The sequence below is a fragment of the Rattus norvegicus genome, chromosome 7, assembly GCF_036323735.1.
Source record: "Rattus norvegicus strain BN/NHsdMcwi chromosome 7, GRCr8, whole genome shotgun sequence".
Lineage (NCBI taxonomy): Eukaryota > Metazoa > Chordata > Mammalia > Rodentia > Muridae > Rattus > Rattus norvegicus.
Window position 1 is genome coordinate 4,377,689 of NC_086025.1, and position 14,320 is coordinate 4,392,008.

At 36.8% G+C, this 14,320-nt stretch overlaps 1 pseudogene; it reads left to right on the plus strand.

Annotated features, from left to right (window-relative positions):
• Window positions 1–3,514: 3,514 nt before the first annotated feature.
• Rpl5-ps3 (ribosomal protein L5, pseudogene 3) lies at window positions 3,515–4,378 on the plus strand (annotated as a pseudogene).
• The last annotated feature ends 9,942 nt before the right edge of the window (window positions 4,379–14,320 follow it).

Here is a 14,320-nt window from a genome sequence, read left to right on the forward strand (position 1 = left end):
CTTTGCCATTTATTATCCTTTGTAGGGCTGGATTTGGAGAAAGATACTGTGTAAATTTGGTTTTGTCATGGAATATCTTGGTTTCTCCCTCAATTATAATTGTTAGTCTTGATGGATATAATAGCCTGGATTGACATTTTTGTTCCCTTAGGGTCTGTGTGATATCTGTCCAGAATCTTCTGGATTTCATAGTCTCTGGTGAGAAATCTTGTTTAATTTAGGTCTGCCTTCATATATTACTTGGCATTTTCCCCTTACTGCTTTTAATATTCTTTCTTTGTTTTGTGCATTTGGTGTTTTGACTATTATATGATGGGAGAAATTTCTTTTCTGGTCCAATCTATTTGGAGTTCTGTAGGCTTCTAGTATGTTTATGGACATCTCTTTCTTTAGGTTAGGGCAGTTTCTTCTATGATTTTGTTTAAGATATTTACTAGCCTTTTAAAGTGGGAATCTTCACTCTCTTCTATAGCTATTATTCTTCGGTTTGATCTTCTCATTGTGTTGTGCATTTCCTGGATGTTTTGGGCTAGGAGCTTTTTCTGTTTTACATTATCTTTGACAGTTTTGTCTACGTTTTCTAAGGTATCTTCTGCTCCTGAGACTCTCTCTTCTACCTCTTGTATTCTGTTTTTGATTCTCACATTTATGTCTCCTGATCTCTTCCCTAGGTTTTCTATCTCCAGGGTTGTCTCCCTTTGGGCTTTCTTTATTATTTCTATTTCCATTTTTACTCCTGGATTGTTTTGTTCATTTCCTTCTCCTGTTTAGTTGTTTTTTTCCAGTTGTTCTTTAAGGGATTTTTGTGTTTCCTCTTTAAAGGCTTCTACTTGCTTACATGTGTTGTTCTGTATTTCCTTAAGGGAGTCGTTTATGACCTTCTTAAAGTCCTCCATCATCATGATAAAATGATTTTAAATCTAGATCTTGTTTACCCTGTGTATTTGAATATCCAATGTTTGGTTTGGTAGAAAATCTGTCTCCGATGATGCCAAGTAGTCTTATTTTCTTTTGTTTTGATTCCTGCACCTGTTTTCCTCATTTCTTTCAGCCAGTTATGGAAACAGAGTGTTCTGCTCTCAGGTATGTAGTCACTCCTGGCAGCTGACTTTCAGTTCTCTATGAGGGCAGCAACTGGAACCAAACTTATGGGATACAATAACAAATAGTGATAAATGAAAAATGCATGGCGCTCAGTGCATCCACAAAGAAAGTGGAGAGAGTGTACAGTAGCAGCCTGACAACATACCTCAAAGCTCTAGAACATATAGATGCAAGGACACAAAGAGGAGTAAACAGCAGGAAATAGTGAAACTCAGAGCTCAAATCAACCAAGTAGAAACAAACCAACTTAACTACAGAAAGAATCAAGAAACCAGGACCTGGTACTTTGAAAAAATCAACAAGATAAATAAACACTTAGACAGCCTAATCAGAGGGCCCAGAGATAGTATGCAAATTAACAAAATCAGAAATGAAAATGGAAATACAACAACAGAAACCGAATAAATTAAAAAAATTATCAGATCCTACTACAAAAACCAATACTCAACAAAACTGGAAATCCAGATAAAATGAATCATTTTCTAGACAGATACCAAGTACCAAAATTAAATCAGGATCTGCTAAAACATCTAAACTGTCCCATAGTCCCTAAGGAAATAGAAGAAGTCATTAAAAGTCTCACAACCAAATAATTTCCAGGACCAGATGGTTTTAGTGCAGACTTCTATCAGACATTCAAAGAAGGCCTAATACCAATACTTCTCAGTGTATTCCATAAAATAGAAACACTACCTAATACATTCTATGCAGCTACAGTTACACTAATGCCCAAACCACACAAAGACCCAACAAAGAAAGAGAACTTCCGAACAATTTTACTCATGAACATTGATGCAAAAATATTCAATAAAATTTTTGCAAACTAAAACCAAGGACACATCATAATGATCATTCACCATGATAAAGTAGGCTCCATCCCCGAGGCACAGGGATTGTTCAATATATGGGAACCCATCAACATAATCCACTGCCTCAGGTTCATAGTTAGAGCTTTTACTGGTAAGATAAAGTCTCACTGTGTAGATAACATGAATTGAATTTGCCATCTTCCTAACTCAGCTCCCTCCAACATCACAGCATCCAGCTACTGAATTATTTTAACTCACTGATAAATAAGATGTTTTGAAAATTGTTTTGCATGTTTTTAATTTTTTTCTTTCTTTTCATTTGGAGCACTTTCCATTTAGATTTCCTATACATATACTATTTGGCTGTTTAAATAACTAGGAAATGGTATTAGCTAATTTCCAGGAGATTTCAGCTACCACTATTTTAATGAAAATGTAAGATTAAATTGGTTGGACATGTATGTATTATCTCAGATCTCTGATATTTTAAACAGTGACATAATAGGAAATGTTGTCTAAGGCAAAATCTAAGATGTTCAGAGGTGTGGTTGAAAATAAATGTCACTTTATTTTTAAAAATTCACATTTTAGTAATCTGCTTTTAATTAACATGAAAAATTAATTGATGTTAATTTTCTTTTCCAGAAGAATAAGTATTATTTCAAGGAGCATAATTTCCTTTAATTATAATTCTTGCTATAGTCATGAAGAGTGGATTGAACATGTTCTCTTAATGTTAAGTGAAATGGTATTATTTTTTGTAAAAAGAAAGCACCTAGGAATAAATTAATATATCATAACATATATAAGAAAATATAAAATAAAAAGACAACATAAAGCTCAGCATTGAGATGATTAGAGATACTAAGGTGAGGTAAAAGGAGGCAGTGGTAAGTGAATGTGATGAACATATATTGCATATTTTCATGAAATTATCAGTGAATTAAGGCATATTATTTTAAACATTTAAGAATAATTATATAAGCAATGAAACATACTCAAAATGACCCAGTTATGAATCTACGATTTGATATTTTTATCTTATAAAACACTAATAATTCCTCACTTACATTACACATCATAAAATAAAATTTATGATGTCTAATTCATGTAATTGCTCTTGAATTTCTAGTATTTGAATCAGACATCATACTGGAGAATTTTGGAGAAAATTGTAGCCCTCCTGTTGGCTAATTAGTGCAAAGCTAGGCATATCAGAAGTCTTTAAACATGAAAATTTAGAAGTTACTTTTTCCAAAAGCATCAGATATACAGGTTTTAATATATTATTAAAACAGAATATATTTCCTTTAGAAATATTGCTTGTGATCAGTGAATTTTTGAGCAAGCAGAGCATCGATAATTTTTAATTATTATTCTATTATCAAATTCAGCTTTTTTTTAAAATAAATAACTTCTTCTTAGGTTTGAAAGTATTGGAATACCCTCATTTAATTACAGAAATGCTAAATTATTTTGCTGAGGAATAAGATGGATATATTAGCACAAAGAAAAGTACTGCCTTTTCTTCCTAGAGTGGCTGAATTTGCAAGTCTGCATGGAGACACAGTTGCAGGTCTCTGTTCTGCAGGACGGGGTTCATGGAAATTGTCAAGAATAAGGCCTACTTTAAAAGATAGCAAGTGAGATTTAGCAGGTGGCAAGAGGGTAAAACTCACTACTATGCACAGAAACTATTGATGATCCAGGACAAAAATAAGTACAACAGACCCAAATGTAGTATGATAGTTCATGTAACTAAAAGACATATCATCTGCCAGATTGCATATGCCCATCTAGAAGGGGATTTGATTGTCTGTTCAGAGCATGTGCACATGAACTTCCAAAATTCAGTGTGAAAGTTGGCCTGACAAATTATGCTGCAGCCTGTTGCCCTGGCCTGCTGCTGGCCTGTAGGTTTCTGAATAGATTTGGCATGGACAAGATCTATGAAGGCCAAGTAGCGATGAATCGAGATGAATAAAATGTGGAAAGTATTGAACGACAGTCTGGTGCCTTCACTTGCTATTTGGATGCAGGTCTTCCTGGAACTGCAACTGGCAATGAAGTTTTCAGGTCCCTGAAGGAAACTGTGGATGGAGGCTTGTCTATCTCTCATAGTAGCAAACAATTCCCTGGTTATGACTCTGAAAGTAAAGACTTCAATGCAGAGGTGCATTGGAAGCACATCATGAGTAAGAATGTGGCAGACTACATGTGCTATCGAATAGAGGAAGATGAAGATGAGTGTAAAAACAGTTCTCTCAGTACATCAAGAACAATATAACTCCAGACACGATGGAGAAGATGTATAAGAAAGCTCATGCTATTATCCAAAAGAATCCAGTCTATAGAAGATGCCCAAGAGAAAAGTGAAGAAGAGGTGGAATCGTCTGAAAACATGTCTTGCACAGAAGGAAGAGGCAAACTTCCTCACAGCTCAGGAATGGGCTGCTGAAAGCTAAAGCAATTTTCTATGAAGATTTTTTTTTATGAAAAAAGAAAAGCACCAAATAAAAACAAGATCAAAGAATTAGGTAATGATTAAATCTTTCTTCAAGAAGTACATGCTGACAGGAGCCTGATACCGCTGTATCTGCCAGAGTATGACAAATACAGAGGGGGTTGCTTACAGCCAACCATTGAACTGAAACAGGATCCCCAGTGGAGTAGATAGACAAAGGACTGAAGGAGCTGAATGGGTTTGCAACTCCATAAGAATAACAATACCAACTAGAGCTCCCATGTACTAAACCACACTCCAAAGAGTACACAGCAACTGACCCATGGCTCCAGCTGCATATGTAGAAGAGGATGGCCTTGTTGAGCACCAATGGTAGGAGACTGTCTTGGGCCTGCCAAGGTTCAAGGCCCAGTGTAGTAGAATGTCAGAGCAGGGAGGTGAGAAGGGGTAGGTGGTTGGGTAGGGGAATAACCTCATAGAAGAAGGGGAAGGAGGGATAGTAGGCTTATGGACAAGAAATCAGGAAAGGGGATAACATTTGAAATGTAAATTTAAATAAATCCAATAAAAAGTACCAAATGAAGACAAGATCAAGGAATGATGTAATGAATTAAATCTTTCCTAAAAGTCTATTTTTGACATAGCTTCCCTATAATTTCTACACAAAACAAGCTTCCTGGTCTCTGGATCTTGCAGTGTTTTTGTTCCTTTTCTGGAAAATTCCTTGAGCCTTACCTGTAAGGTTTGTCTTTTTTATGTTTCCACCCACCAGGGGCCAAACACTGAGAGGTGAGTTGTACTCAATTGTGACCACTTGTGGTTTTCTGTGATAGTCTCAATCCGCTGAAAATAAAAGTTTCCTTGGTGATGGGTGAAAGCTATCTTTATCTGTAGGTATAAGGATAACATTTGCATGCGCTTAGTAATCATGAAAGTCTAGTAAAGTGGCCATAATTGATTCTCCTCTAAAGATCCATCACTTTACTATTTCTGAGTAATTGAACAGAAAGTTAGAAACAGTGTAATTACATTTTAATTTAAAAATTTAAAACATGAGGGATATTTTCTGTGTTCATCAATGCAATAATAAATTCCCTAAAAAGGAAAAGAAAAATTTGTAATATAACTAAATATTTCAGTTTCAAAAAGTCACAGTAGATTGTTTGTATTGTATGTTTTTATTTGGTTGATTTTAACCACAAGTTTGACAATTTTCTGCTGTCTATTCCTCTTGGCTATGGTTGTTGCCTTTTGTTCTAGAGCTTCCAGGTAAGTGGTTAAGTTGCTAGTATAGGATCTCTGTAATTTCATTATGAAGGCAATTAAGACTGTGAATATTCCTCTTAAAACTGCTTTCACAGTGTCTCATAAGTTTGGAAATGCTTTGCCATCATTTTCATTGAATTCTAGAATGTCTTTAATTTCTTTCTTCAGTTTTCTCTTACCAAGTTATACTTGAATAGAGATTTGTTGAGTTTCTATGAGTATGTGGACTTTCTGTTGATTTTGTGTTATTGGATTCCAGCCTTACTTCATAGTGATATGAGTGTAAGCACGGGATTATTTCAATCTTCTTGTGTCTGCTGAGGCTTGTTTTGGTCCAATTATATAGTCAATTTCAGAGAGAGTTCCATGTAGTGTTAAGAAGTTATTTGGGGGGGGTGAAAAGTTCTGCAGATATTACTAAATACATTTGTTTCATATCTTCTGTTAGTTTCAATGTATATCTGTTTAGTTTGTTTCAGTGACCTTTTCATTTGTGAGAAAAGCCAAACCATAGAGTTGAAAAGAGATAGCATCTTCAAGAAATGGTGTTTTCCTAACTGGCAGTTTGCATGTAGAAGAGTGAAAGTAGATCCATATTTATCAACTTGCACAAAGCTAAAGTCCAAGTGGATTAAGAACCTCAGCCTATAACCAGATACCCTGCATCTAATATGAGAAAAAAAAATGAGAAAGAGCCTTGAATGCATTGGTATGGGGAAAATTCCTGAAAAGGACACCAATGGCTCAGGATTGATGATCAACAATTGAAAATGCGGTCTCATGAAACTGAAAAGCTTCTATAAAAAGGACACAGTCGATACAACAAAATGGCAACCTACAGTTAGGTAAAAGATCTTCACCAACCCTACATTGGATAGACAGCTAATATTCAAAATGTGTAAAGAACGCAAGAACTTAAGCCAATTAAACATGGGGCACAGAGCTAAACAGAGAAATCTCAACAGAAGTATGTTGATAACTGAAAAGTATTTTTCAATATGTTCAACATCCTTCTTAGTCATCAAGGAAATGCAAATCAAAAAGACCAGGTAATTCTGCCTTGAACTCATTACAATGGCTAAAATCAAACTCAAGTGACAGCATATGCTGATGAGGATGAGGAGAAAAGGGGAATACTTCTCCATTGCTGGTGTGATTGCAAACTGGTATAACCACTCTGGTGATCAATCTCGTGGTTACTCAGAAATTTGAAAATATTATTAGCTGAGAACCTAGCTATACGACTCCTGGACATATACTCAAAAGATGCTCCACCATACCATATAATGACATATGCTCCACTATATTCAAAGCAGTCTGATTCATAATAGCCAGACAATGGATGCAAACCAGATGACCCTCAATCAAAGTATGTATACAGAAAATGTGGTTTGCTAACACATGGTTATATTATTCAGCTATCAAAAACAATGATACCATAAAGTTTTCAGGCACATGGATGGAACTAGGAAATATACTGAGTAAGATAACCCAGACTCAAAAGTACATGCATAGTATGTACTCAGTGATTAGTGGATATTAACCAAAAAGTACAGAATATCCAGGATACAACTTACAGACCCTAAGAAGTTCAACATAAGGAAGGCTCATGTGAGGATACTTCAATCCCACTGAGAAGCAGGAACAAAATAATGACAAGAGACTGAGAGTGGGAGGGAAAAGGGAAGAGGTGCATGATCAGGCATGGGAGAAAACATCAGAAAAGCACAGAGGGCCATGGAACTTTGCAGCTACAAGAGGGCATGGGGGCATGTGGGAACTTCTAGAAAGTCCCAGAAATCTGAGATGTGAGAGGCTCCCATGAGACAATGGGAATGACCTTAGACATAATACTCAATAGCAGGGAGAGGAAACCTGAAGAGATCAACAGTAATAGATAGATAGGACCCCATAGTGAATGAATGGGGTCACCAAACCACCTTCAAAATTTTAACCCATAATTTCTCCTGTCTAAAGGAAATATAGGGACAAAAATGGAGCAGAGACTGAAGGAAAGGCTGTCCAGTGACTGGCCCAATTTGGGATTTATCCCATGGGTGGGGACCAAATTGTGACAATATTACTGATGCTATATTGTGCCTACAAATATGAGTCTAGCATGGATGTCCTCTGAACGGCTGTATCACCAACTATGACAGGTGCAGATAAGTTTATCCAACTGAGGTTGAAGACCCCTATGGAAGAGCTAGGGGAAGGATTGAAGTAACTGAAGGAGATGGCAACCCTATAAGAAGAGCATAAAAACCAGACTCCTGGGAGCTCCCGGAGGGTAAGTCACCAACCAAAGAGCATCACAGGCTGTTCTGAGGCCCCAGACATATTATATAGCAGGGGACTCCGTTGTCTGGCCTTAGTTGGAGAGGATAAACCAATCCTTGTTGCCCCAGGTGTGCAGAGGCACCCTCTGAGAGGCAAAATGGAGGGGGTTTGTGACAAAGAATTCTTGGAAAGGGAGACTGGAAGGGATGGCAACATCTGGAATATAAAGTAATAAAATAAGCAATAAAAGGGAATTTCTTTATGAATCAGAAAAAAATAAAAGAGAGATCAAAAATGAAACAAAAAATAAACAAAAATCCCCCAAACATTAAAGTTGTTTATTTTGAATTTCCCTAATTTTGGTTAAGTTCAAGTTTACTTAGATACAATTTAGCTGATGCCAAGAAGTGCTTGCTGACTTGGGCTTGGTAAACCTGTTCCTTGAGAGACTCTTGCAAGGCCTGACTTATACAGATCCGAATGCATGCGGTCAAACATTGGTCTGTGAAGACAGTAATGGAGAAGTCAGGGCAAAGACTGAAGGAGTTGAAGGGGGTTTGCAACCCCATTACAATATTATTAATCAACCAGAGCTCCCAAAGCTTTCTCTGCCTAAACCACTAACCAAAGAGTACACATGTGGGGGAAACATGGCTTCAACTGAATATGTAGTAGAGAATTGCCTTATCTGACATCACTGGGATGGGAGCCCCTTGGTCATGTGGAGATTTCCAGGGTTAGGTAATGCTAGGGCACTGAGGCAGGAGTGGGTGGGCAGTTGCAAGAGTACCCTCATAGAGGCAGGGGAAGCGAAGGGGATAGACAGTTTGTGGAAGGAAAACCGGGAAGGGAGATAACATTTGAAATTTAAATAAATAAAATAATAAAAATGAAAAAGGAAATTAATAATCAACATTTAATCATGATAGAATTAAAATGAGACAGACATTATTTTTAGCTGAAACCATAAATAGATAAGAGTCAATAAACCCAGTTATTTCTAGTATGAAAATATGTGAGCTTACAATGTAAGGTTTATTTGATCTTTTTCTCTAATAAAATATTTGTAATGTTGATTAGTAGATTTGTAATTCTACTAATAATATCATCAAACTATAGATTAAATTCTATGCTTAAAAATTTTACTTTTAAGTGTTATAAGTTATGTAGGATATCAGATTTGTGGATGTCTTAAGCACATGAAATTTTTAAACATTTAGAAAACAGTTTATACATTTCTTTGGAATTCTTCAGCCGAAATACTTTTGAATATTTTTCATTAATTATATACATGATTTTCATACACCACACTATATTACCTAAATAATAAGATTGTTCACAAAGGTATTTAGAGAATTATTTAGCTGTAAATAGTGATTGTATTTTTTCTTTTACTGAAGGTTATTATATATACTGCATACATAATGCTGACATTCAAGTGTTTGTTTTTGCTTTCTTATACAGGTAATTTTACACAATTAGTTCAGAAAGTATATCATCTCTATCAATGCATCTGTTCAGACTTTAAAATGTCCTGTTATAATTAGTTCTTCATATATATAAAACAATAAGTTCTAAATGCCAAACCAAATCTGCAAAAAAGTAATGAATTTTGTCTATCAATTAACTAAATATTTCGTGTATGTATTTTTATAGGAAAATTATTTATTTTAAAGAATGCTTCATATTTTGTGTAATAAATCATTTAGTTCCAATTTATTGAAGATCTCTGTTACCAATTTTGCAATTCTAATAAGATTGTCATATTAACAATATAATGTTTATTATGCTCTATGTTTCTGTTTTGTGACATTCATACTAAATCAGTTGCTGTTGCTCTTTCTGTTTCTAACATTGACTATACTAATGCTTGCGTGGATTTGTACATGCAGCAGATAATATGGTCTCATGTGTTAACTACATAGAATTTTTAGTATATCAATTCTGTTTCAATACAGCTGTTAGAGACAGGAAACTTTAAAAGTGAGGGCACTGCATTTTGTATAGGACATACAAAGATTACATATTACAGATTATCTCTTTTATGAAAGCTGGGGACACGGTGGTAAATATACAATTACTATACATAAGAACAGGAAGAATCCCAGTCCCAAGGAGACATGTACAAGACTCTTCCCTATCTAGGGCTCAGATCAGTGTCTATTGTAAAAGAGTGGATTAAAAGGCTGTAGGAGCAAAAGAATCAGGTAGTTTCCTTTGAGATCAGAAGCAAAGCCAATGTACTCTCACCAAAATAATCACCCAGACGAAACTCAACAAAGAGGATACCTGTGGAAAGAATATCTTATGTATTGTTTGGAAGCATCAACTGTAAATAAAAATTCTATAGCCAATGAGAATAAGAAACATTAGAAGGTGGGAGAAAGAGGAGGGGAGGGGAGAGGGAGGGAGAGAAGGAGAGTCATTCCTAGGCAATTAGCCCAGAACTGAGGAAATTGGATGCATGCAAATTGGAGAGGTAACTAGCCATGTGGAAGACATAGAATAGATGGTTTCAATAAGTTTGAAGCTAGACAGTAAACAAGCCAAAACTTAGAGCTTCGTCATTTATTAAAGAAAATTAGTATCAGAGTCATTATTCTAGGAACAAAATGGCCAGGTGGAAAAACATATGACTACAGACACCAAAGGGCATGCCATCATGGACTGGGAAAAAATGCCAAAATGCCAGGAGGATTCAACCATACACACACACACACACACACACACACACACACACACACATCTAAAAGCAATTGAGGGCAGCTGTGTACAGGAAAGGTGTATCACTGGGGAAGAGTACACCAGTTTGTTTTCTAATGACAAATGGTCATCTCTAAAAACAAACATACAAGTAACATTGTATGTACTGAGCAGGTTTTATTTAGGAATATAGGCATATAGTACAAATGGATCCATGCAATAAAAAATAGTGAGAAAATGAGATACACTCTATTTATTTATTTATTTATTTATTTATTTATTTACTTACTTACTTACTTATTTTACACTCCAGATTTTATTACCCTCCCAGTCCATCCCCCAAGGGTTCCATATCCCATACCTCCTCCACGCCCCTCCCCCATGGTCCACCCAAGTCTCCACAAATACACAAAGTTTTCCCCACCCCACCCACCACACTAAACCTCTAAACTTCCTAGGGCCTGCAGTCTCTTGAGAATTAGGTGCATCTTCTCTGACTGAAAATAGACCTGGGAGTCTGCTACTGTATGTGTTGGAGACCTCATCTCAGCTGGTGTATGCTGCCTGCTTGGTGATCCAGCGTCTAAGAGCTCTCAGGGGTATTAGTTAATTGAGACTCCTTGTCCTCCTACAAGTTTGTCTTCCTCCTTAGCTTCCTCCAGCTCTTCTCTAATTCAGCCAGAGTGGTTCCTTGGTTGGGTGCACATATGTGCATCTGACTCTTTCAGATGCTTGTTGGGTTTTTTGGAGAGCAGTCATGGTAGGTCCCTTTTAGTGAATACCCATAACGTCAGTAATGTTGTCAGGTCCTGAGGCCTCCTCTTGAGCTGGAACACATTTTGGGCCTGCCGCTGGAACTTCTTTTCCTCAGACTCTTCTCCACTTCCATGCCTGCATTTCCTTCAGAGAGGAAGAATTATGAGTCAGAGCTTCGGCTGCGGGATAACAACACTATCCCTTAATTAATGCCCTGTTTTTCTGCTGGAGGTGAATTCAAAAATTCCCCTCTCCCTACTGTAGGGCCTTTCATCTAGGATACCCACCTTTGAATCCTGAGAGTCTCCCCCTTCCCAGATCTCTGGTATATTCTAGAGGGTCGTCCCAACCTCCTTCCTCCAAAGATTGCCTGTTTCCATTCTTTCTTCTGGCCCTCAGAGTTTCAGTTCTTTTCCTCTACCCAATACCAGATCATGTTCCCCTCTCTCCCATCTCCATTCCCTTTCTCTCCCCTGTACTCCTGTCCCTCCCTTCTTGAGGTTGCTTTCCTCTCCCTCCCAAGAGGAACCAAGGCATCCTCACTTGGGCCTTTATGTTTGTTGAGCTTTTTGGGTTCTGTGGACTGTATCTTGGGCATTCTGTACTTTTTTGGGGGGCTAATATGCACTTATTAGTCAAAACATACAGTGCATGTCCTTTCGGTTCTGCGTTACCTCACTCAGGATGACGTTTTCTAGTTCAATTCATTTTCATGCAAAACTCAAGATGTTCTCATTCTTAATAGATGAGTAGTGTCCCATTGTGTAAATGAACCGAATTTTCTGTACCCATTCTTCTGTCCTGGGATATCTGGGTTGTTTTCAGCTTCCGGCTATCACAAATAAAGCCACTATAAACATAGTGGAGCATGAGCCTCTGTGGAAAGTTGAGGCAGCTTTGGGGTGTATTCCCAAATGTGGGACTTCTGTATCGTTGTGCAGGTCTATTTCCTATTTTCTGAAGAACCTTCAAATTGATTTCCAGAGTGGTTGTACCAGTTTTCAATCTCACCAGCAATGGATAAGTGTTCCTCTTTCTCCACATCCTCATCAACATATGTTGTCACCTGAGGTTTTGATCTTAGCCATACTGACTGTTGAAAGGTGGAATCTCAGGGTCGTTTTGATTTGCTTTTCTCTGATCACTAAGGACTTTGAACATTTCACTAGGTTCTTCTCAGCCATTCAAGATTCCTCTATCGTGAATTTTCAGTTTAATGCTATACCCTATTTTTTGAATGGGGTTTTTTGGTCTTTTGGTGGTAAGTTCTTGATTTCTTTACATATTTTGGATATTAGCCCTCTATCAGATATGGGGTTAGTGAAGACTTTTTTCCAAATCTGTAGGATGCTGATTTGTCTTATTGACTGTCCTTTTACTTCAGAATCGTTCTGTTTTGTAAGGTCCTATTTATTAATTCTTGATCTTAGAGCATGAGTCATTGGAGTTGTGTTTGGAAATTTCTGCCTGTGCCAATGAGTTCAAGGCTCTTAACCACTTTTTATTCTTCTATTAGATGCAGTGTATCTGGTTTTATGATGAGGATCTTGACCCACTTGGACTTGAGCTTTATGCATAGTGACAAATATGGGTCAATTTTCATTTTTCTACACTTGAATGGTAATTGTGAGTGGTATATGGAAAGTTTGGGAGGGACCAAAGGGAAAAGAGAAATTCAATTATATTTTAACCTAAAGGTAACATCAAAATGATAAAAACGAAGCAAGAGAGGTCGCAGGCACAATGACTAACATGTCCTGGGCACAGAAGCCTCCCTTCTCACCTTCTCAGCTAAGGAGGATTCCTAGATCGTCTGTCTTCCTTACATTTTATTTTTTTTCCTCAAGCTCCAACAACTTTATTTTTCTCCCACAACTTATATATATCAGCACAATCTTTCAAGCAATATTAAAAATACAGGGTGGCTACATTATATTTTTCTTTAAAGTGAATGATTACAATGAGTGTATATGTATGTATACACATATACATACATACATATATATGTACAGATTCACATACTGTAAGCAAGAACATTATTTTTCTCAGCCAGTTTTTTACTGGCAGGAAGTAATTTGTTGTTACAAAGAATGGGTAATTCATCTTATTACTTATCTTAAAATGTAATCTTAAAAAAATTCCTAAAAGATCATAAATTGAAACTTTTATACATATTAAAAAACCAGTCATTTCCACTTTAAATCTCCAGAGTATGCACATGCTTATTAACATTTAAAAATATCAGGAAGTCAAGGGTAAAAATCAATACAAGAAATTAATCATCTCTTTCATCATGAGCCCATCTGCTAGTAATGGTTGACTGCCATTGTCCTTATTCCCTGTCCTCAAAAAATCCCTTGTTCAATTATCAAAAGTGTGCCTCTCTGAATTTTTAATTTGTTCTTCAACGTTTTCTACGTCAAAGACATTAACAAAAACCTATTAACTTAATTTTACCAGCAATCTACATATCTACATCATTTTTTCTTTTTTATTGAATATTTATTTATTTAAATTTCAAATGATAATCCATTTCCCAGTTTCCTGTTCATAAGCCCCTATCCCCTCTGCCTTCCCCTCCCACATAAGGGTGTTCTCACTATCAACACCTATTACCACCACCCCCTGACGTTCCGCTGAAGCTCCAACCATGGCAGGACCAAGGGCTTCTCCTTCCACAGGAGCCAAGCAAGGCCATTCTCTGCTAAATATGCAGTTGGAACTATGACTCAGTCCATCAGTAGTGGTTTAGTCACAGGAAGCTCTGGCTAGTTGGCATTGTTGTTCTTATGGCATTGCAAGCCTTTTCAGCTCTTTCAATCCTTTCTCTAGTGACTCAAACTTGGGTCCCATTTTCAGGTGGTTTGCTGCTACCATTTATCTCTATATTTGACATGCTCTGGTTGTGTCTCTCAGGAGAGATCTATATGCGGTTCTT